The sequence below is a fragment of the Nelumbo lutea genome, chromosome 1 (assembly GCF_056320005.1).
Source record: "Nelumbo lutea isolate HS-2025 chromosome 1, American lotus-T2T, whole genome shotgun sequence".
NCBI lineage: Eukaryota > Viridiplantae > Streptophyta > Magnoliopsida > Proteales > Nelumbonaceae > Nelumbo > Nelumbo lutea.
The window spans coordinates 157,238,024-157,261,358 of record NC_142684.1 but is presented as its reverse complement, the minus strand read 5'-3'; the positions used below and the strand labels follow the sequence as shown (position 1 = coordinate 157,261,358).

General features: G+C 42.2%; 1 protein-coding gene across 10 annotated transcripts in view; it reads left to right on the top strand.

The window, feature by feature from the left end:
• LOC148878611 (putative triglyceride lipase) overlaps positions 1 to 23,335 on the top strand; it is a 198,070-nt gene that overhangs the window by 154,756 nt on the left and 19,979 nt on the right. The gene's annotated exons all lie outside the window — the stretch shown is intronic.

The following is a 23,335-nucleotide window of genomic DNA, read 5'->3' as shown; positions in this document are numbered from 1 at the left end:
TTTTATATTTCAAAATCACTGGAAACTGATTCCCAGGTTGGGTTAGAAAATTTTTAAAAATTTGTCCAGCCACTAGATTTGGTTTGGCCATGTCTGATATGATTTCTAACCCTTCCAACATCAACGGGAAAAGGAGGATAGGGAAGACTTTTTGGTCACCAAGGATGGTAAGGGAGAAGTTTTGGGAAGGATAGAGGGAGTGGTTAGGGAAGAGCAAGAAGCGGTAGTGGAAGAAAAGAACAGGGAAGAGACTCTTCTAACCTTGCTGGGAAGTAACGTGAGCAAAGTCATTGAAGAGGAGGAGAACAGAAAGGGAGATGCAGGGATTGGGACTGAAGAGGCAAAGGAAAAGAGTTGTGGAAGAGATGTAGGAGAATGGAGGAGGAGAAGGGGACAGATGTGTAGAAGAGGAGGAAGAAGGGAAGAAGGATTTGGGGATTGAGGGAGAGGGAAGTGGAGGTAAAGAAGGTAGAAGGGGGGGGGGGGTTAGAACATATGAAAGGAAAAAGTACAAAACTTCCCATTAGAGGAGACTGGAGAGGAGGGGATGGAAGCAGAATCATGGGAGGAAAATGAGTCTGAACTGATGATTGATGAGACCCATATTGTAGAAAAGACTGTTAGCATCGAGAAAATGGTGAATAGGGGAGTGAAAGTTCCAAAATTTTGGGTCTTTTTTTCTAGGAGAGGAATTTGCAAAAGAAGCCTTCAGATCTTTCAAGGAAACATTTGGGAAGAATGAAGGTATGATAGATCCAGTAGTTAATCCTAATTGTGATAACTCAACAAGGCAAGAGGTGGAAGTGATTGCTGGAGGTTGCAGGAATATCATAGAGAAGCCAAAGGAAGAGGATGAGAGGGTGGTGGTTGAAGACGGGTGAGAAACCAGCAGGGAATCCTGAAGCAGCGGTGGGAAATCTAAACACAATTAGAAGATTCAGAACTCAAAAGAATAAAAGAATACAATAGCAGATCCTAGTCTCTAAGGTTTTCACGAGGTTAAAGGGTGGTCTATTCAGAATGGGACCTAACAAGCTCGTCAAAAAACCCAAAGGAATAGTCAAAAAACAACAAAATTGTACCCATTAAACTGAGAAAGATGCTTGAAGCTGCATTTTGGGTTTTGGGTCTCTTGCATAGTTGTCAAGGCGACGCCTAGGCGACAAGGCGCCCTTGGAGGCTTGCCTCGCCTAGTCACCTAGCAGTTTTGTGCACTGGGTTATAAAATAGTTTTATGTTTTATTTTTTTGACATTATAACTATAATTGAAAAACAGTCTACTTGATGTATGGAACTGTTTGAGATTGGATGCAAACCAGAAAATAAACAAACAAGAGAGGAAGAGAAGAGAGAGCTAGCGGCAATGAGTGTTAGAGAGTAAGAGGTTCGAACATAACCTCCCTCTAACACTCTAAACATCTTATTAAGAAGTTAATCTTTGACAAATTACAGAGAGGCCCTTGAGTGGGTAGGAAAATACAAAAAACAAAACATTACAGAGTATGGGCCCAGAATAAGGCCCATAATAAAGAGAAACATAACATAACATGAAATGACAGTCTATGGGCCATTCGGCCCATCTCCTCTACACTCCCCCTCAAGCTGAGCATAGATGTTAATCATGCCCAACTTGCCAGTGTCATGTTGAAGCCTTGCCTTGGAAATGCCCTTGGTGAGGAAATCTGCCAATTGTCCCTCAGAAGTAATGAATGGAAGACACACTTTACCGGAGGAGACTCTTTCTCGAATAAAGTGTCTATCAACCTCAATATGTTTGGTTCTATCATGTTGTACCGGGTTGTGAGCAATGTTGATGGCAGCCTGATTATCACAGTACAACATCATGGGTTTGTCATGATCAATCCCAAGTTCTTCCATTAAGGACCTTAGCCGCAACAATTCCGAGACTCCATGTGCCATGGCTCTATACTCTGCTTGTGCGGAGGATCGGGCCACAACTGATTGTTTCTTACTCCTCCAAGAGACAACATTACCAGCCACCAGACTGCAATACCCTGAAGTAGATCTTCTATCATCAATATTTCCAGCCCAATCAACACCAGTATAGGCTTCAAGTTTCAGATGACCATGCTTGGTAAATAGAATTCCTTTTCCTGGAGAGCCTTTCAGATAGCACAAAATCCGTTCTGCTGCTGCCATATGGGTATCTCTAGGAGCATGCATGAACTGGCTAATGCAACTGATAGCATACGCAATATCGGGCCTAGTCATGCACAGGTACAGAAGCTTCCCGAGAAGTCTCTGAAAGACCCCTTTGTCTTCCAACAAAGTTCCATCCGAAGCTGAAAGTTTGTGACTCATATCAATGGGAGTTGCAGCTGGTCTTGCACCCATTTTTCCAGTTTCAGACAACAAATCAAAGACATATTTCCTCTAGGAAATAAGAATCCCATCCTTGGATCTGGCAATTTCTATGCCAAGGAAGTATCTCAACTCCCCCAGATCCTTAATCTCAAATTTTGTACGGAGGAAAGACTTAAGAGCCAGAATGCCTAAGACATCATCACCAGTCACTGTAATGTCATCAACATACACAATGAGATACACTACTAGAGATCCACTTTTCTTCACAAAAAGAGTATGATCTGACTGTGTCTGAACATAGCCGAATTTAACAAGTGCAGCTCTAAATCTCTCAAACCAAGCTCTAGGAGATTGTTTGAGGCCATAAAGAGATTTCTTCAATTTACATACCTTTCCTTGCATATCTTTCCCATGCATTCTTTACATCTAACTGATAGAGAGGCCAATCAAAGTGAGCTGCCAGAGATAAAAGTACCCTCACAGATGTCATCTTAGCAACAGGGGCAAAAGTCTCCAGGTAGTCAATCCCATATGTCTATGTGTAGCCTTTTGCAACAAGTTTGGCCTTGTACCTCTCAATAGTCCCATCAGGCATGTATTTAATGGTAAAAACCCACTTGCACCCAACTGGATCCTACCCTTCAGGCAAATCCACTACCTCCCAAGTACCATTTTCATGTAGAGCATCCATTTCAGTCTGCATGGCATCTCTCCATTCTGGAATCCCAAGAGCTTCTAATACAGACCTAGGAATGGGGTTAGAAGAGAGGTAGACACAGTATGGAGAAAGTAGGTCATAAGAAAGGTGTTTGGAAATGTAGTGTGTAGTACACTTCCGCTTTCTTTTCCTAACAACAATGGGGACATCAAGATCTGGGAATGATGATTCCAAGGGAGCTGAAGCAGTACCTGTTATCTCATCTGTGATTGGGAATGTATGAGCCTCATCTATTGTAAGGGAAACTACTTGCTCATTCTTGGATCTCTGACTTTGATACACTTTGGGATTATGGGTAGGACGAGGAGGTAAAGAAATAGGGGCACTAGGACAAGAGGAATGAAGTGGTTGATCCTCCTTTGAATCATTTGGTGAGGATACAGGCTTGTCAAGAGACTCAACTGGGATAGGAAGAGGAAGAGCAAAAACTTGTGATAGACTCCCCCCCTATTGACAATGTCCTTCCTAAGAGGAACCATAAAAAGGAAAAAGTTCATCAAAGGTAACATCCATAGAGACATGTTGGGTGCCAGTCTTTGGATTAAAACAACAATAACCCTTTTGTGTGGGGGAGTAACCAAGGAAGATGCATTTGTGGGCTTTTGGTTCAAACTTATGTCTCTGCACACTTGGAATGTGAACATAACAAGTACAACCAAACACACGAAGAGGAGTTGGGAAGAGATCCTTGTCTGGATGAAGAAGACTGAAGGGGGATTTAAACCCTAAAACCCTGGATGGCATACAGTTTATGAGATAGTTAGCAGTAAGTACAGCATCACCCCAAAATCTTGTGGGAACATGTTAGGCAAACAAAAGGCTCCTTGCAACTTCAACAATATGTCTATTTTTCCTCTCAGCAACTCCATTTTGTTCAGGGGTTCTAACACAGGAGCTTTGGTGAATAACCCCCATGTCAGAGAGATACAAGGATAAACCCTTCTCAAAATACTCTTTTGCATTGTCTGATCTGAAAACCTTAATTTTGGTATCAAATTGAGTTAAAACAAGCTCATGAAATTGCCTCACAAGTCTCAGGACTTCATCTCGGGGTTTCATTAAGTATATCCAAGTGAATCTAGAAAAGTCATCAATAAACATGATAAAATATCTCTAACCCCCCATAGAGGATAAGTGGTAAGGCCCCCACACATCAGAGTGTACAATATGGAAAGGAAAAGAAGATCTTTTATTGCTCACAGGGTAACTGTTTCTACAATGCTTTGACAACTGACATAACTCACAATTGAGACTGGACACACTGACTCCCTTAAACAGTTTGGGAAGCAAATGACTTAAAGCAAAAAAAGGTAAATGACCCAACCGACAATGACTCAACATAATTTGACTGACAGACTCCGAAGAAGTAGAACCAAAAGCAACATTCTTGGGATGATCAAAGCATTGGCTAGGGGTGTCGAACAAGTATATTCCATTCGCTTCATGGCCACTCCCAATCACCTTCTGAGACTTTAGGTCCTGAAACACATAGTGAGAAGGGAAAAATGTTACACAACAATTCAATGACTTGGTCAAGCTACTTACAGATAATAAGTTGGTATTTAATTTAGGTACATGAAGAGTGGAAGATAAGAGTAAGGAGTCTGTAGGCTTGACAGTTCCCTTGCCAGAATTAGGGGCAAGAGAACCATCAGCTAAGGTGATTTTGTTACGACTAGGAAGCAAATCATATGAAACAAACAAAGTGGAAAGATTGGTCATGTGATCAGAAGCACCTGAGTCTATGATCCAAGGGGTCTTGGGATTACCTGAGGTGGATGCATGGTTAGCAAAAGCCCTTATACCTGAGTGAGCAAATGCGGTGGTGGTTGGACTTTCAGAAGGATTGGATGATGAAGTTACACCTTCAAGCTGGCTGATCATCTTTCCAAACTTCTCATATTCAGCTTTCATGGCTGCCAATTGTGCATTGGCAGACTCAACCTCTGTATCTGTACTTGTGGCTGCATGTGCACTTCTTGTCTTTCTACTATCATTCTTTTTCTTGAATCGGATAGGGACAAGACTGGGATGCAATTTCCAGCACTTGTCCTTGGTGTGTTTCGGCTTCTTACAATATTCACACACCACCTCCTTTCCTGTGCCACTAGGAGCTCCTGTAACCCCTTTGGGTTTAATTCCCATATTTGCAAAATGATCATTGATACTGACTCCTTGAACCTACACTTGCCTCCTACTTTCTTCACTGTTGACCAAAGCATATGCTTGAGACAATGAAACATCTTCCTTGGACAAGATGTTTTGCTTTGTAATGTCATATTCAGAACTCAGCCTTGTCAAGAACCCAAAGACCCTATTCCTTTCAACCAATTTCCTGTATGTTTCAGCATCCTTAGAGGTATCCCATGTCACAGCTTCTATCAAATCAATCTCTTGCCATAGAGATTTTAGGGCTGAGAAGTATGTTGCAAGTGACTTCTCCCCCTGCCTTAGATTCTTCACATCACTTCTCAGTTTGTAGGCTCTGGCAACATTCAACTTCTGGGAGTAAGTTTCCACAACACTATCCCAGATTTCTTTAGCCGAGTTCATCCACATATAATGCTAACTAATCTGTGGCTGCATTGAGTTCACAAGCCACCCAATCCCTGTGTAGTTTTCTTGCACCCATCTCTCATAAGATGGATCATTCTCTGAAGGAGCTTTCTTGCTCCCAGAAATAAAACCCCATTTTCCTCTGCTACAAATATGGATTTTCACTGATTTTGACCAAGCCAAGTAGCTGGTCCCATCAAGTTTAACTGTAGTTACAGCCAACATAGAATCGACTGGGGTTCCCAAAATCTGTCCATATTCAGCAGCATTCTTGTTTTCAAGGTTTGAGAAATCCATCATGTAAAGACTCCAATTAGGATTTTAATAGGTTTCCCAAAGTACTGGGTGTCTTGATGAGCTTAGTTTGAGTTGAATAGGCAACAACAACCAGCTCACAGAATCAGTTCAATCTTGATAACTGTGACAGTCCAGCTCAGTGGTAGCTCTTTCTATACTGTTTCATTCTTCAAAGGACACTCAGCAAACCTCCAATCACAAGGTATTTCAGGTTCCCAACAACCGTTGTCCCAAAGAGAAAGAAAAACAGCCACAGTCCTTAAGAGACCTTTTGTCAAACACTCAGTGTGCAGTAGTTAACAGCCTACTGTTAACTAGAAGAAATCACTTCAAAGTGTTCAGTATAGGTCCAAGAAAAGGCTGGGATGAAGATGAGACTAGTACCACTTAGTTTAGATCAGTTTCAGTAGCTTGGCAGTCCAATAATCAGCCGAACAACACTTCCAAAATAACCCAGAAATTTCTGAGTAGAATCAGTCCAGCAACAGTGGGCTGAATGGAGGTGGGCTTTGAATGCTTTAACAGTCCTCCCAAAGAACAAAATAACCCAGCAAAGGGCTGAGAAAAAACTTATGGTAAGAGAGTCTCTAGTTTGAACTTCAAACCAGGCCGAACACTTTGTTCTCTGAGATAACTTCAAAATCTTTTTCTCTGATTTCAAATTAGGCCGAACACCTTGCTCTCTGATTCTTCCTGGTCACCGAACCCTTCCAAGTGTATAGAAACTTGGGCACCCTCCAATGACCTCCAAGAACCAGGCGGATGACTGTAAACTTTCAGCCCTAGAACCTCCTCATGCAGTTGGCTGAACTAGAACCACATGAGGGACACGCCAAGCAATGGCCCGCTCTGATACCAAGTTGAAAAACAGTCCACTTGATGTATGGAACTGTTTGAGATTAGATGCAAACCAGAAAATAAATAAACAAGAGAGGAAGAGAAGAGAGAGCTGGCAGCAATGAGTGTTAGAAAGTAAGAGGTTCGAACATAACCTCCCTCTAACACTCTAAACATCTTATTAAGAAGCTAATCTTTGACAAATTACAGAGAGGCCCTTGAGTGGGCAGGAAAATACAAAAAACAAAACATTACAGAGTATGGGCCCAGAATAAGGCCCATAACAGAGAGAAACATAACATAACATGAATTCGGCCCATCTCCTCTACACTTATAAAATACTTTTATGTTTTTTATTTTTTTGACATTATAATTATAAAATAGACATTATTGAACTAGAATATTCATTTTATGTGTTTATACACTAATTTCTTTTTATTATTTTCTTATTTGTTAGGGTTTAATCAATGCAAGCATTGCTAACTGTTGTATTGAACCCATGGTTCAAAGTATCGATACACCTGTATGTATCGGTAGAGATGTATTAGTACTTGTAACGATACTCCCCCTTTTTTTTATTTCTGTTAAAGTTTGACCTGCCCTAGAATTCTGTCTTGTTCGTTGACTGTAAAGTAAAGTAAAGTAGGAGAAGAAAGATGAGGAAAGAGAGAAAGGCTGGTTCGAATTAGAGAAAGATTAATCTCCCTAGATTCGGCCAAACCTGTTATTATATTATTAACTAAATGGAAAAGACTTAAGTGCCCTTCTTTAAGTAAGAAGCACTCGAACTAACATAACAATACACATCAACCTTCTCAACAAGTACAAAGACCGAAATACCCCTTCGCTAACACCACTAACACTCCCCCTCAAGCTGGTGAGTATATATCATATAATCCCAGCTTGTTACATATGTAGTCCACTCTCCCCCGATTCAAACCTTTTGTAAACAAGTTTGCCCACTGGTTTCCCGTACTAACATATGCAATTTCTATCACCCCATTCAGCACCTTCTCTCTCACAAAATGACAGTCAACTTCGATGTGCTTGGTTCTTTCATGAAACACTGGATTGGAAGAGATATGAACTACTGCCTGATTGTCACAATAGAGCTTCATTGGAGTACTGATGTCATATCCTATCTCCTGTAGAAGGTTCCTCATCCACACTAATTCACAAGCAGTATGTGCCATGACCCTATATTCTGCTTCTGCACTGCTTCTTGCCACAACTGTTTGCTTCTTACTTTTCCACATTTCCAGGTTACCCCCCAAAAAGGTGCAATAGCCTGTGGTGGATCGTCTGTCAGACATAGAACCTGCCTAATCAGCATCAGTGTATCCTTCTACTACCAGTTTTCCACCACTCCTGTACAGCAAACCACGACCAGGAGCTCCTTTCAGATACCTCACAATCCTTAGCATTGCATTCCAATGTGGGACCAAAGGTTTCTGCATGAACTGACTCACCACACTAACCGCAAATGAAATATCTGGTCGAGTAATGGTTAGATAGTTTAGTTTGCCTACAAGTCATCGATATCTGTCAGGGTCTTCAAATACTTCACCTATATCACTGCTCAGCCTCGTATTTGTTTCCATAGGTGTCTCAGCCGGTTTAGTACCCAACAACCCTGTTTCTTCCAATAAATCGAACACATATTTCCTCTGACACAAATTAATGCCATGCTTAGATCTTGCTACCTCTATGCCCAAAAAGTATTTCAACTTGCCAAGGTCCTTTGTCTGAAAGTGTTCCTGTAGGAATGCCTTCAATCTATCAATGCCCATTTTGTCATTCCCAGTCACAACGATATCATCCACATACACCACCAATATTATTTTGCTTGTTGAAGAGTCAAAACTGAAGACAGCTTGGCACTGTTTCATACCAAACTTCTTGACCACCTCACTGAACCTACCAAACCATGCTCGAGGGGACTGTTCAAGTCCATAAATAGCCTTCTTAAGTCTGCATACCTTACCATCCTCCCTCTGAGCAACAAACCCTGGTGGTTGCTCCATGTAGACCTCCTCGAGCAAATCACTATGCAAAAAGGCATTTTTGATATCTAGCTGATGGAGAGGCCAATCATACATAGCTGCAAGAGAGATGACGACACGAACTGACCCTATCTTAGCAACCGGGGAGAATGTCTCTATGTAGTCAATGCCATAGGTTTGGGAGTACCCTTTGGCAACCAGTCGCGCCTTCAGGCGCTCAACATGACCATCTGGCAAGTACTTAACACTATACACCCACTTACAACCGACAGCCTGCTTCCTAGGAGGAAGAGCGGTGAGATCCCAAGTGTGATTATGATGCAGAGCAGAGAGCTCTTCTTCCATAGCACGACACCACTCTGGAGAGGTAAGGACTTCTTGGACATCCTTAGGAACAACCACGGAGGATAACAAAGAGATGAACTGGCAATGGGAGGCGGAGAGGTGGGTAAGTGAAACAAAAATGGAAATAGGGTGAAGGGTGCAAGTATGTTTACCTTTCCGAAAGGCAATAGGGAGATCTAGGTCGGAGGCTGGTGTCGGAGCTGGAGCTAGATCTGTCGACGGTGATGAAGCTGGAGGAGTTGTAGTCGGTACATGCGGGCAATGTGTGTACACGTGACGGATGGGTGGACGGTCAACCGAAGGTGGCATCGGAGGCAAGGACGTAGGCATGACTGGAACCAGAGGAGGTGGATCAGCCACAGGAAGAGGAAGAGGAGGTGGTGATGAGGAGGAAGCAGCAGCACCGGACTCGACGAAGAACGGAGTAGACTCGAAGAATGTAACATCAGCACATACCAAGGAACGACAAGAATTGGGATTATAACACTTGTACCCTTTCTGAGTTCGGGAATAGCCAAGGAAGATACATTTCAGGGAACGTGCATCTAACTTGTTAGTCCCGAGACCCAGATTATGAACGAAGCAGACACACCCAAATACTCGAGGAGGAAGCGGAAACGGAGACATGTTGAGGAATAAGACACTAAAAGGAGAACGACCATCAAGGATAGACGTGGGCATCCGATTAATTAAGAAACAAGAGGTGAGCATTGCATCGCTCCAAAAGGTTTTGGGAACATTCATGTGGTGCATGAGGGAGCGTGCCGTTTCTACAAGATGACGGTTCTTTCTCTCAACCACCCCATTTTGTTGCGGAGTGTAAGTACATGAAGTTTGGTGTATAATGCCATGTTGGTCCAAGTATTCTTGAAAAGATGAAGACAAGTATTCACGTCCATTATCAGAACGGAAAATTTTGATGTGAACGCCAAATTGATTGGGATCTCAGCATAAAATTTCTGGAAGATGGCAAATAATTCACTTCTTTCTTTCATTAAATAGAGCAACATCATTCTTGAACAGTCATCAACAAAAATAACAAAATATCGGTATCCATTATATGACATCACTTGATAAGGACCCCAAACATCTGAATGAATTAAAGAAAAAAGACTCGACACATGATTATCGACCCTAGAACGAAAGGGAACACGATGGCATTTCCCAAATTGACACGACTCACAATCTAAAACAGAAAGTTGACTCAATGAAAGGACTAAGGACTGCAACGCTTTCAACAAAAGGTGACCAAATCTACAATGCCACTGGAGAGGAGAAATGGATGACTAAAGGGTCATCGACGTTCGTCCACCACCATCAAGATAATACAGTCCATCGGCTTCATGCCCTCCACCAATCTTCATCCCCGTCTTGAGATCCTGAAAAACACACATAGAAGGGTAAAATGTGATGGAGCACTTAAGGGACTTGGTCAGCTTACTAATAGACATAAGATTAAATGGAAACTTAGGTACATATAAAACAGAGGATAGGGATACAAGGTCTAGGTCAACATTACCAACACCACAGATAGATGATGTGGAGCCATTAGCAAGGGTAACAGATTGTGATGTTGAGCAATGAGTGAGAGATGAAAACACATATGGAGTTCCCGTCATGTGATCGGAGGCTCCAGAATCAATAATCTAGGGGTTGGGTGTGGATGCCAAACAAGCCATACCTGAGTGTGCAAAGGAAGTTGTGTTCTGCTGTGACTTGGATTGAACAAACCTCTCATACTCATCCCGAGGAACACTCACCATCTCCTTGCTTGGGCCATCTGAGGGAGTAGAAGGCAATGGGTCAGCTGACCGGTTCTCCTATCTAGAGCTGAAACTGGTGTCACTAGTCATGGCATGGTTGGCCCACGTCGAGGGAGGACCATGTAAGTCGTAGCAGTAGTTAATGGTATGTCCATCCAATCCACAATGAGTACACTTCCGTGAACCCGAGCCACGTCCTCTACCACGAGCTCCCCCTAAATCTCTGCCTCCAGTACGACCACCACCATGGGTATGTGTAGATCCACCACTACCACTTCTGCCAGGCTAGGCTCCTCAAGCCCCACTTCTAACACCTCGACCTCTCGACACTACAAATGCTGATTTATCGAAGACATTAGAATCCATAGATCCAATGGAAGCCCTTCGAAGACGAGCAAACACCTCCTCTAAAGATGGAAGAGCAGATCCCCCTAGTATTTGAGCTTGTACTGGTTCATACTCAGACTTCAGCCCCACCAGAAACCGTGTCACATCAAGCTGCTCTCGCTGTTGCTGTTGAACTTTGACATCAGAAGTGAGAGGATGATAGACATTTAACTCATTACGGATATTCCTCACACTGGCATAGTACTCCTCAAGGCTCTAACTTCCCTGTTGCAGATTGAAGTATTCCTGATACAGTTGATATACCCTAGTGGTATTATCCTGACCTGAATACAGTTTCTTAGCATGATCCCACACGTCTTTGGCTGTGTCAAGAAACATGAAGTTCACACTGATTTTGGGTTCCATACTGTTCCACAACCATGTAATGATCTGTGCATCTTCCTGTTCCCAGTCTTCATACTCTTGAGAATTAGTGGGGGGTTTCTCCTCTCTTATATGCTTCACTTTCTTCTTTGCCTTCAGAAAAACCTCTACAGACTTGGCCCAAGGAACATAATTCTCTCCATTCAGTTTAATGGAGGTCATTTGGACATTCAGGTAGTCAGTAGAGATCATGACACTAGGTTTACTATCACTGTTATCTGCCATTGCCGAACTCCCTTATCACTGAAATTTGAGCACTGAATTATGAGCACTACACACTGCACACTATACACAGACACTTCACCGAAATCTGCACACTGATTTCAACAGTAATAAATGCTGAGAACTGCAACACCACAAACACTAATCACCGAAATCTGCACACTAATTTTAACAGTATTAAATGCTGAAAAACTGTAACACCACAGCCCCTACTCACCGAAGTCTACAACCTGATTTCAGCGATATCAAGTGCTGAAAACCACACTTGTAACATCACAAACCCTAATCCACACTATTGCCCTTTGAATCACACACAAACCAGAATAAACCCTAGCATAAACCCTAGCACACTGCAATCGAAACCCATCATGCGAACTGTACTACACCTCTCATGTATTCCATAACAGAAAATATGCATAAAAAAAACACTTTACCTCATCGCCTGAAGGCCAACCACACGAAGGGCTGAGACACCACTGCACCACATGTACCAGCCCTAACTAGGGCTTAGAAACCACAACAACCAATCACCAACGACACAATCGGAGGCATAGGAACCTCCTAGGGAAGAGGGCGATCACTCCTTTTCAGCCCTTTTCCCAGTCTCCAAGTCACAGCTGAGAAACCTAAGAGAAACCCTAATTCGAATGCGCAAAAGACAGAATTCTAGCAAGTCTAATTTGTTGAACCTTGCTCTGGTAATGATCGGGGATGCACTCTCACTGTTGGAAACCAAGACTGCCAGCAGCCGATTTCAACCGTTGAGATTTGTTTTGCAAAGTATATTTTATATGAGATATAAAAGTATATATATATTATGGTTTCTAAAATGTTTGCAAAAAGGTTTTAATTCCCGGGATCCATATAAGTAGAGAGTGCAACACTGTTCCTTGCAGCCGAGGGAGAGGTCCTCTCTTATTGGGCAGTGTATGATCATTAAGGGCTGAGAGGTTAAGTGTAAGACCATTGAGGATAATACCTGATGGGCTAATCTTGCATCTGCCCACAGTCCCTGGGTGTTACAAGGTGGCTTGGCCCAAGGACCACTTAGGGTAAGTGTTGGGCCCATAGAGACCATTCGATGGGTTTCAGGGGGTGCACTGTCTTTAACAGTGTATTCGACCAAGCCTTGTAACAAAGGCTAGGCCGAACCCATGTGGCTGATGTGTAGATCAATGCTTCGGTCCCATGCCATACAAAGAAGCCCAACTGGGCAGCAGTTAGGAAGGTTATGTGAGCACATAAGCTTAATGGGCCTAAAGCCCATTTCGAACTGGGCTATTTATTTAGTTAATTAAAGGGGCGAATTCTGAGATGGATTAGCAGATAGGATAGGGTTTTAATCCTATCCACTCAGAGAGTCCAGATCTGAATGTGATTCAGATCTAGAAACCTCCTAATGGGATTAGGAGAAAGCTAATCTAATCTGCAGATAAGATAAGGATTTATCCTTATCACTAGAAGAGAAGGCTGATCCAAATATGATTTGGATAAGCACCTCCTAATGGGATTAGGAGCTGATCTTTTAAGTTAACAAAAGGAGGGGGCGGCAGCCTTTGAGAGACACACATCAGATCCTCTTTAGTGCTGAAATCAAGAAGAGAGTTTTCTGCACCCTGTGAATACTCTCTTGCCGCCACTCTGTTCTTGCCGCCCTGTTTGCCAGTTCAATCTCCAGTTGTGTGAGAAGTCAAGATTGGATCTTGACATCAGTTCTTTGAGAAAGGATTGAAAGGAAGCTGTGCTCACGTACCATTCTACTAATTCTTGCGAAGGACAGAGTTCTTGGGGAAGAACACTACTGATTCTGCTCCATCCTGCACTATGCCATCTTCAGTGGGAGCAGTCTTTGGATCCTTCCTTGGGCGTGAACACCTTCGTTGGGAGATATTACTTCTCCGTATCAGGTATAATTCTCTCCTATTCTTTTTGGTTCAGATCTGGTTTAGTTTAAGTTTCAAGAATGATCATTGAAAATATGATTTTCTAAATAGGGAATATGATTCCCAGTTGAAGGGAGAGAAAAATTTTTGAAATTCGCCCCCTTATTTCGCAATCTTTGGGCGTCCATGAGATGGATCTCTCATCCCTTCAGTGGTATCAGAGCCAGGTTCAAATCTTGAACCATTCTGTTTCAGATCTGAACCTGTGCAATTAGGGAGAAGGCGTTCTACCCAATTTGCGCAGATCTGGTTTTTGGGAAATTTGTTCCCAAAACAGATGGGCAAATAATCTAAAATTAGTTAAATAAATCTGATTATTATTTAGAATTGTTTTTTATAATTTTTTTGACTTATGGGCTATTCGTACAAGAGGAGATCGAATTCTTGGTTTGCGCAGGGAACCTACGATTTTGCAGTTCTTGAATTATTTTTGGGTCTGTAAATAATTTTTTTTATTTTCTAGACTCAATGTATAGGTATTCGATCTGATGTAATTAATAATAGAAATAGGATTTTATATATTTTTATTTTGGTTCGAAGATGGTGGCGTAGAAAAGGAGATTTCGCAGAAAGGGAGATTTCGTAGATGGGAGAAACGCAATCTGCGATTTGGAGTTTGTGAAACTGCATTCTGTGATCTAACCTCTGTTTTGCAGGATGGATTGTGCGAACAGCCCTGATTGACTGATTCTTGTTTTTCCTTTTATCAGTATTTAATTTCAGATTATTTTCTTGAATTAAGGATTTAATTAAAAATCAAACCGTAGACCCATTCGAACCAAGATTGGTTCAAACTGTTTGGACCAATTCTAGGGTTTAATCAAGGCTGAAAGTCAGCCCTAATTTCCCACTAATGGGCCTAAGGATTGATATTTAATTAAATGGTTAATTCGACCCAACCTGTAAAGGCCCAGTTTTAAATAGTTAAAACTGCAAAAACCCATTTTAAAGGATAAAGCTATATGGGCCGAACTGGGTAACCCTAATTCAGACCATATACCTAGATAATATTAATGGTTAATATTATGGAATTTTAATGGGCTTCCAACGGGCCTTATGGATGTGTGATGTGCTGCGTACATGGGCCATAAGTACTTGGCCCATGCTCATTCGACAGTGACTCTTGCGCACACCATGGCTGAATGCACATCATTGCCATGGTGTCCCTTTTGGTCATTGGATGACTTCCCTCAGTGGTGGGCCCCACACCTCATCAAGAGGTCACGTGCGGAACCCTAGCCGATTTAAGGCCCACCGAAATCTGGCTTTATGAAAGTCAGTGGGAGCCACTTTGGTTTGACCTAAATCAAACTAGGGCGTAATTTTGTTCCCTCCAGCTAATATGAGTGCATGTGATAGGGAGATTCATATGATGAACTCTCTAAAGGCCTTCCATCATTAGCATGAGGATGGGTCCTTCAGTAATGAGGAAACGCACCAGAAAATGGGCTATCCATTTGTTGTTGGGCTTGTCTAAGTGTTTCATAAGATGATAGGGGCGTCATAGACCGATGTGGGAGGGGCTTCACCAGAAAATGGGAACTCTCTCACGGTACCTTGGCATTCACGAATATGATGGGTAAGCACTCACTGGACAGAAAGGTTTACCTGAAAACGGTTCTGAACCTTGTCTAACAGAGGCCAAAGGGAAAACTCATATGATGAGTGGATATGATCCTTCACGGAAAGGTGGTGGGGTTATGTAGCTGAAACAGTTGGCTCCATGCACCCTATGTGATTTCCCACATTTCCAGAGACAACTCGTAGTCTCCGTCACTAAGAAAGGAGGGAAATCTCAGAGACGAATAAATGGAAATGGATCGTAGATTAAAATCCATATCTATGAAATGAACATGAATCAAATTAGGTTGTGGACTGATGTTTGCTCTTTTATCAGAAAATGGCAAACGGATCTTTTGCAAAACTGCTTGATGACAACAAGTTGAAGGGCCCAAACTATACTAACTGGTACAGGAACCTTATGCTGGTCCTAGCTTTTGAAAAGCTGGACAAAGTGGCAAAGAATCCTGCCCCGGAGCGTCCGGGTGATAGGGCTTCTGAGGCCCGAAGGAGAGACTATCAAGAATGGGAGGAGAAAAACTCCCTTGCCCGGTGTTACATCATTGCCTCCTTGGACAACCCGATACAGAGGCAGTTCGATCAGATCGAACTTGCCAAAGACATATTGGACAGTCTCAGGACAATGTATGAAGAGCAGAATCGTTCTACTCGACAAAAGGTCTTGAAACAGTTCATCACCGCACAAATGTCCAAGGGTCAACAAGTTCACGATCATTGTCTTCGGCTGATGGGATACATCAACGAACTAGAGGCTCTTGGATCCGGGTTGGACCTTGCAACCCAGATAGATGATATCTTTAACTCTTTGCCTCCTTCCTTTAATACGTTCATCATGAATTACAACGTGAACAAGCTGAATGTCAGCTTGCAAGAGCTCAGCAATATGTTGCAAAGAGCTGAATAATTGATTAGAAAGGATGAGCCTGTAGCCATGCTTGTTGAAACTGTCAAGACAGGCAAGAGAAGGAGGAAGGCAAAGAAGCCTCAGAAGAAAGCCACTAAGAGCAAGAAGCAAAAGAAAGACAAAGCATCGGATGCCTGTCACTTCTGCAAGAAGACCGGCCACTGGAAAAGGAACTGTCCTGCCTACCTGGAATCCAAGAAAGGTAACTTCGAAACTTGTGTTATAGAAACCAATTTGTTGGTAGCTTTTGCGTCCTGGTGTATTGACTCCGGGGCTTCAACTCATGCTTGTAACTCACTGCAGGGGTTCAAGGTAAGCAGAAGGCTGAGTGAAGGAGAAGTCACACTCTACTTGGGGACTACTGCAACTGTTGCAGCCGCGGCCATAGGAACCGTGGAGTTAATTTTTAAAGAATGAACAATTGTACTGAAAGACTGTCTTTACGTGCAAAATTTAAGGAGAAATTTGATTTCTTTCTCAAAACTGTGTGCAGATGGTTATTCTGTCTTCTTTAGTAATACGATTATTATTAAAAGAAACAACAGATTCATCGCATACGGGGAACTGGAGAACGGTCTCTATGTTCTACATCATTCTCTAGAAACTAACATAACCGAAACTACGTCGGCTGAAATCCCCAAGAAGAGAGCCCATGATACAATTAATCTCACGTGTCTTTGGCATTATCGACTTGGCCACATCGGTGTTGACCGAATCACAAGGTTGGTAAAGGATGGTCCTTTGGATTTTCTAACTGTAAAAGATCTTCCCACTTGTGAGCCTTGCCTACAAGGCAAGATGACGAAACGGCCATTTAACGATAAGCCTGAAAGATGTACAGGCACACTTGACCTAATAAATACTGATGTATGTGGTCCCCTGAGTGTTAGGACACGAAATCAACACGTGTATTTCATCACCTTCACAGATGATTTTTCACGATACGGTTATGTGTACCTAATGAGACACAAGTTTGAATCCTTTGAAAAGTTCAAAGAGTTTAGACAAGAGGTCGAGAAACAGTTAGGGAGAGAAATTAAGGCCCTTCGATCAGATCGAGGTGGCGAGTATCTCTCTGACGAATTCAGGGACTACTTAAAGGACAATGGGATAGTACCACAATTAGCTCCTCCTGCTCCACCACAACTTAACGGTGTTTCGGAGAGGAGGAATAGGACCTTATTGGATATGGTCCGGTCGCTTCTCATACACTCAGAGTTACCCACATCCTTTTGGGGTTACGCATTAGAGACTGCAATTTATGTGCTGAATCGGGTTCCAACCAAATCGGTTCCGAATACTCCATATGAACTTTGGGCCGGAAAAAAACCAAGTGTCAGACGCTTGAAGATTTGGGGTTGTCCAGCACATGTTAAAAGAACGAGTGCAAACAAGTTGGAATCCAAGACCAGCCGTTGCCTATTTGTAGGCTACCCAAAAGGCTCTGTAAGTTACCTATTCTATGACCCAAGTGAGCAGAAAGTGTTCTGCAGTCGTAATGCGCAATTCTTGGAAACTGACTATATCCTGGTCACCCATCGTCAGGAAGTTGTTCTTGATGAGGAGAGCTCAGGAGCAGTGGGAGATGTCCCACAAGTTCCAAGTAGTGACCAACCTAGAAGATCCACTCGGGTATCCAGGCCACCAGTCCGTTATGGTAATGACCAGGATAGTTACCTGGTATAAACCTTGACTAGTGAGGAGGATCCCGTGACTTACACGGAAGCTATGTTGGACATAGATTCCCAGAAGTGGGTGGAGGCCATGAGAGCAGAGATGGACTCGATGGAGACAAATGGAGTCTGGACTCTAGTAGATCCGCCCTCTGGGGTAAAAGCAATCAGTTGCAAATGGATTTACAAGAGGAAGAAGGGCCCCGATGGTAAGGTTGAGACTTTCAAGGCTCGTCTGGTGGCGAAAGGGTACACTCAGAAAGAAGGCATCGATTATGAGGAAACCTTTTCGCCTGTGGCCATGCTTAAATCCATTAGGATCCTGCTAGCTGTAGCAGCATACCATGATTATGAGATTTGGCAAATGGATGTCAAAACTGCATTCCTGAATGGAGATCTTACTGAAGATATCTATATGCAGCAGCCGCAAGGCTTCATTGCTGCAGGTCAGGAAAACATGGTTTGTAAACTTAATAGATCCATTTATGGACTTAAGCAAACTTCTAGAAGTTGGAACATCCGTTTTGACTTTGCCGTCAAATCGTTTGACTTCGAGCAGAATCCAGATGAACCCTGTGTCTACAGGAAGTACAGTGGAGATAAGGTTACCTTCTTGGTTCTGTATGTAGATGACATTCTACTCATTGGGAATGATGTAGGTATGTTAACTATGGTGAAAGTATGGCTATCACAACAATTCTCAATGAAAGATCTTGGAGAAGCCTCCTATATACTAGGTCTTCGACTCTATAGAGATAGATCGAAGCGGATAATAGGATTATCCCAATCTGCTTATATTGACAAAATAGTCAAAAGATACAGCATTGAAAACTCCAAGAAAGGAAATGTTCCTTTCAGGCACGGAGTCACTCTCTCCAAGAAGATGTCTCCAAAGACTTCTGAGGAGATTGATGGCATGAAAGACGTTCCCTATGCCTCTGCCGTAGGGAGCATCATGTATGCCATGCTGTGCACTCGTCCTGACATAGCTCAGGCAGTGAGTGTAGTAAGTAGATTTTAGGCCAACCCAGGGCAGGAGCATTGGACTGCTGTGAAAAACATACTTAAGTACCTTCGAAGGACAAAAGAGTTTTGTCTAGTATTCGACGGTAGCTCACTACAGATCTAAGGGTATACAGATGCCGATTTCCAGTCAAACCCAGATGATAGAAAGTCTACATCTGGATATGTTTTCACGATAGGATCGTGTGCTGTTTGCTGGAAAAGCAGCAAACAGGGGTCCACTACAGACTCCACGACCGAGGCCAAGTACATTGCCGCAAGTGAGGCTGCCAAAGAAGCTGTATGGATGAAGAAGTTGATTCATGAGTTGGGAGTAGTTCCGTCCGACACATCACCCATCCCATTGTTGTGTGACAACAATGGAGCCATTGCTCAAGCTAAGGAGCCACGATCCCACTCGAAGTCGAAGCACATCGAGAGGAAGTACTACGTACTGCAGGAGATTGTTGGTAGAGGGGACGTCCTGATTCAGAAGGTAGCGTCAGCAGAAAATGTAGCAGACCCGTTGACAAAGCCACTATCACAGAAAGTGTTTGAGAAACACGTGGAAAGCATGGGACTCCAGCTAGTACCTGATTGGACCTAAGTGCAAGTGGGAGCTGTTAGACAGTTTTGTATGCCCTTAGCTTCAATAAAAAATGATGTACTTTATGAGTTTATTGTAAATGAATAAAAGTGCATATTTGATTCATGTTCCCTTGGTATGTTTCTGTGTAATACCCTTAAACTGGACACTTATTGAGACTCGTGTTAGTTTAGAATGTTCACAGCCAGTGGGTCGGTCTGGGGAGACTTATCCTGACAAGGCTGACACTGTAGTGCTACCAAGTCGGTTGGGGTAGCTTGTCTCAGCTACCGGGGTGAGACCGTAGGCACATACAGTGTGGGATTAATTGAATCTTTGAACTGGACCAGATTTCCAGTATTGCCCTGGACCTTGGAGATTGATGGGCAAAACTGGAAAGTTACACCCGACCCCTAGACTCGATTATGATACTGCACTAGGTGTCGGATTGGGCTGTCTTTGATATACCAATCAGTGAGATCCTTAGCGGGGGTCAAAACCTGGGTATGTTGGGACAATCCGAGAATTCATCTGAGTGGGTGATCATAGTGACAGGATCAGCCCCTTTGTTGGACAAAGGTAATGATCGGGGATGCACTCTCACTATTGGAAACCAAGACTGCCGGCAGCCGATTTCAACCGTTGAGATTTGTTTTGCAAAGTATATTTTATATGAGATATAAAAGTATATATATTATGGTTTCTAAAATGTTTGCAAAAAGGTTTTAATTCCCGGGATCCATATAAGTAGAGAGTGCAACACTGTTCCTTGCAGCCGAGGGAGAGGTCCTCTCTTGTCGGGCAGTGTACGACCAGGCCTTGTAACAAAGGCTAGGCCGAACCCATGTGGCTGATGTGTAGATCAATGCTTGGGTCCCACGCCATACAAGGAAGCCCAACTGGGCAGCAGTTAGGAAGGTTATGTGAGCACATAAGCTTAATGGGCCTAAAGCCCATTTCGAACTGGGCTATTTATTTAGTTAATTAAAGGGGCGAATTCTGAGATGGATTAGCAGATAGGATAGGGTTTTAATCCTATCCACTCAGAGAGTCCAGATCTGAATGTGATTCAGATCTAGAAACCTCCTAATGGGATTAGGAGAAAGCTAATCTAATCTGCAGATAAGATAAGGGTTTATCCTTATCACTAGAAGAGAAGGCTGATCCAAATATGATTTGGATAAGCAGCTCCTAATGGGATTAGGAGCTGATCTTTTAAGTTAACAAAAAGAAGGAGGGGGCGGCAGCCTTTAGGAGACATACATCAGATCCTCTTTAGTGCTGAAATCAAGAAGAGAGAATTCTGCACCCTGCGAGTACTCTCTTGCCGCCTCCCTGTTCTTGCCGCCCTGTTTGCCAATTCGATCTCCAGTTGTGGGAGAAGTCAAGATTGGATCTGACATTAGTTCTTTGAGAAATGATTGAAAGGAAGCTGTGCTCACGTACCATTCTACTGATTCTTGCGAAGGACAGAGTTCTTGGGGAAGAACACTACTGATTCTGCTCCATCCTGCACTGCGCCATCTTCAGTGGGAGCAGTCTTTGGATCCTTCATTGGGCGTGAACACCTTCGTTGGGAGATATTACTTCTCCGTATCAGGTATAATTCTCTCCTATTCTTTTTGGTTCAGATCTGGTTCAGTTTAAGGTTCAAGAATGATCATTGAAAATATGATTTTCTAAATAGGGAATATGATTCCCAGTTGAAGGGAGAGAAAAATTTTTGAAATTTGCCCCCTTATTCCGCAATCTTTGGGCGTCAATGAGATGGATCTCTCATCCCTTCAACCCCTTCACTAACACCACTAACAATTTCTTTGGTTTTCAATTTCATTTTTAAATATATATATATATAGTTTAAAAAAATGGTCCCCTAAAATACCTGTAAACAGGTGTATCAAGACCCCAAAGATACAATACAACACACCCGATACAGGGCATATCTTATCAAAATTTTGATCCTTGATTGAACTCTTAAAATTTTCAAAACCTGAACCAATAAGCAAGGGAAGAACTTAAAATTTTGTCTAATCAACACATTTTCTTCTTCCGCATCTTCTTCTTCTTCTTCCACCTTTTATTTTCTTCTTTCCTATAACAAACGTAGGGGTTCTGCCCCTATATTTTTTGAATTTTTTTTGCTTCGTTCTTTTTCTTCTCATAAAATGTTGATTTTCTAGACTTAAACATGAAATTTATACTTCTTTTATGAAAATTATGAATAATTATTAAGCAAAGATGGTTATGGAACCTAGGGAACTACCCTAGGATATATGGTTTTACTTAAAAAAAATCCATCGCCTATGCGTCGCCTAGGCGGGTGCCTAGGCGACTAGGCGACAAGGCGCCCCCCTGTCGCCTACCCTCGCCTTGGCTCCTTGAAAACTATGATGTCTTGCTTGGGTATTTGTTGGGCATCAGGCTGGTTTCATTTTCTGGTTTCTTGTCTTTTTTTTTTTTCTTGTATTGTATTGTTATTGGGTAAGGGGCTTTCATTAGTTGGTTTTTATTTTAGTTTGGTTCTGAATTTGGTTGATTTGGGTTTGTTTTTGTCTTATCGGGGTTCTGTTTGGGTTGGCCTTTCTTTTTGGGTGATTGATTATCACCTCGTATCTTCTTTTTGTTTCAATAAATTCTTTTCTTTTATCTTCAAAAAATTAAAGATTTGAACTCTCCCTGATGGAAACCCTTCTTTCTCTTCTCTTCCCTCTCTATCTTCCTTGCTTTCTCTGACTGAACAGGGTTTATACCTTTTATCTTTTATTTTCTTATCTTTCTAACAGGTTTGTTTCTAAGGAGATCACGCAATTATTTTGGTACTTGTGAATTGATGTATCTAAAAACACTTTTACAGGAGTTTGGGTGTCCTATTACAAGTTCTATAAACCTGTATGGTGACAAAAAAGCTGCAACTTGTATAGCTTATGATCATTTTCAGCACAACAAGATCAAATACATTGAGGTTGACATAACACTATTTGGGAGAAGGTTGCTTCCAAGGAAATCTTATTTTTTACCCCTCTTTGAGGCTGACTGATGAAATACAGTCTCTCACTGTATACTTTTTTGGGGCTGGTGTTTTCATGGCCTATAGCACAAAGCAGCCTTCAGCTCACTGACACCTTATTTGTCAACATGTTAGGGTGAGAAACATTGTTAAACAGATTGCTTCTAACAAATCAGGAGTATATTCTAGCTACAGTTTTCCTGGAGATTTCCTACCAAATTCTCCAAATGATCACAGCAGGAATTGCTCTCCATATTAGTCTACCCCTGTGATTTAGACCTTTTAGTTGCCACCCACAAAGAACCTCCACTACTGATTTTGGGAAGCACCAGTACACATTCAAGCTGCTCAAAGAAATGCTCCGATTTTTCAATGCCACTTGGCAATGATTAAAGAGGTGATCATTAGATTCAATAGGAAATCTACAGAAGGTACAGCCTAAGTATAGCAATTCTAGATCTCCTTTTGCCCAAGTTATCTTTTGTAAGGCATTTATCCAATGAAGCAGTCCAATGCATGAAAACAATGAGGTTTGGAGGGTGTAAAAATTAAATATGAATAGTGCCAGAATTTTCGAGAACCATTTTAACAGGAAGATGATGGAGATTGTGGTTCATAGTTCCGGACAATTTTATCTTTGGTGAGTGCTATGATTTCTGGTAAAAATTAAATATGAATAGACCAAGCAAAGAAAAAAAAAAGTAAATATGAATAGTCCAAGCAGAAGAAATAGGGAAGCAACAATCAGGTCTACAGTTTTTTTTCTTGATCTCATCCAAGCAGAGAAAAAAAAAAAACAGAA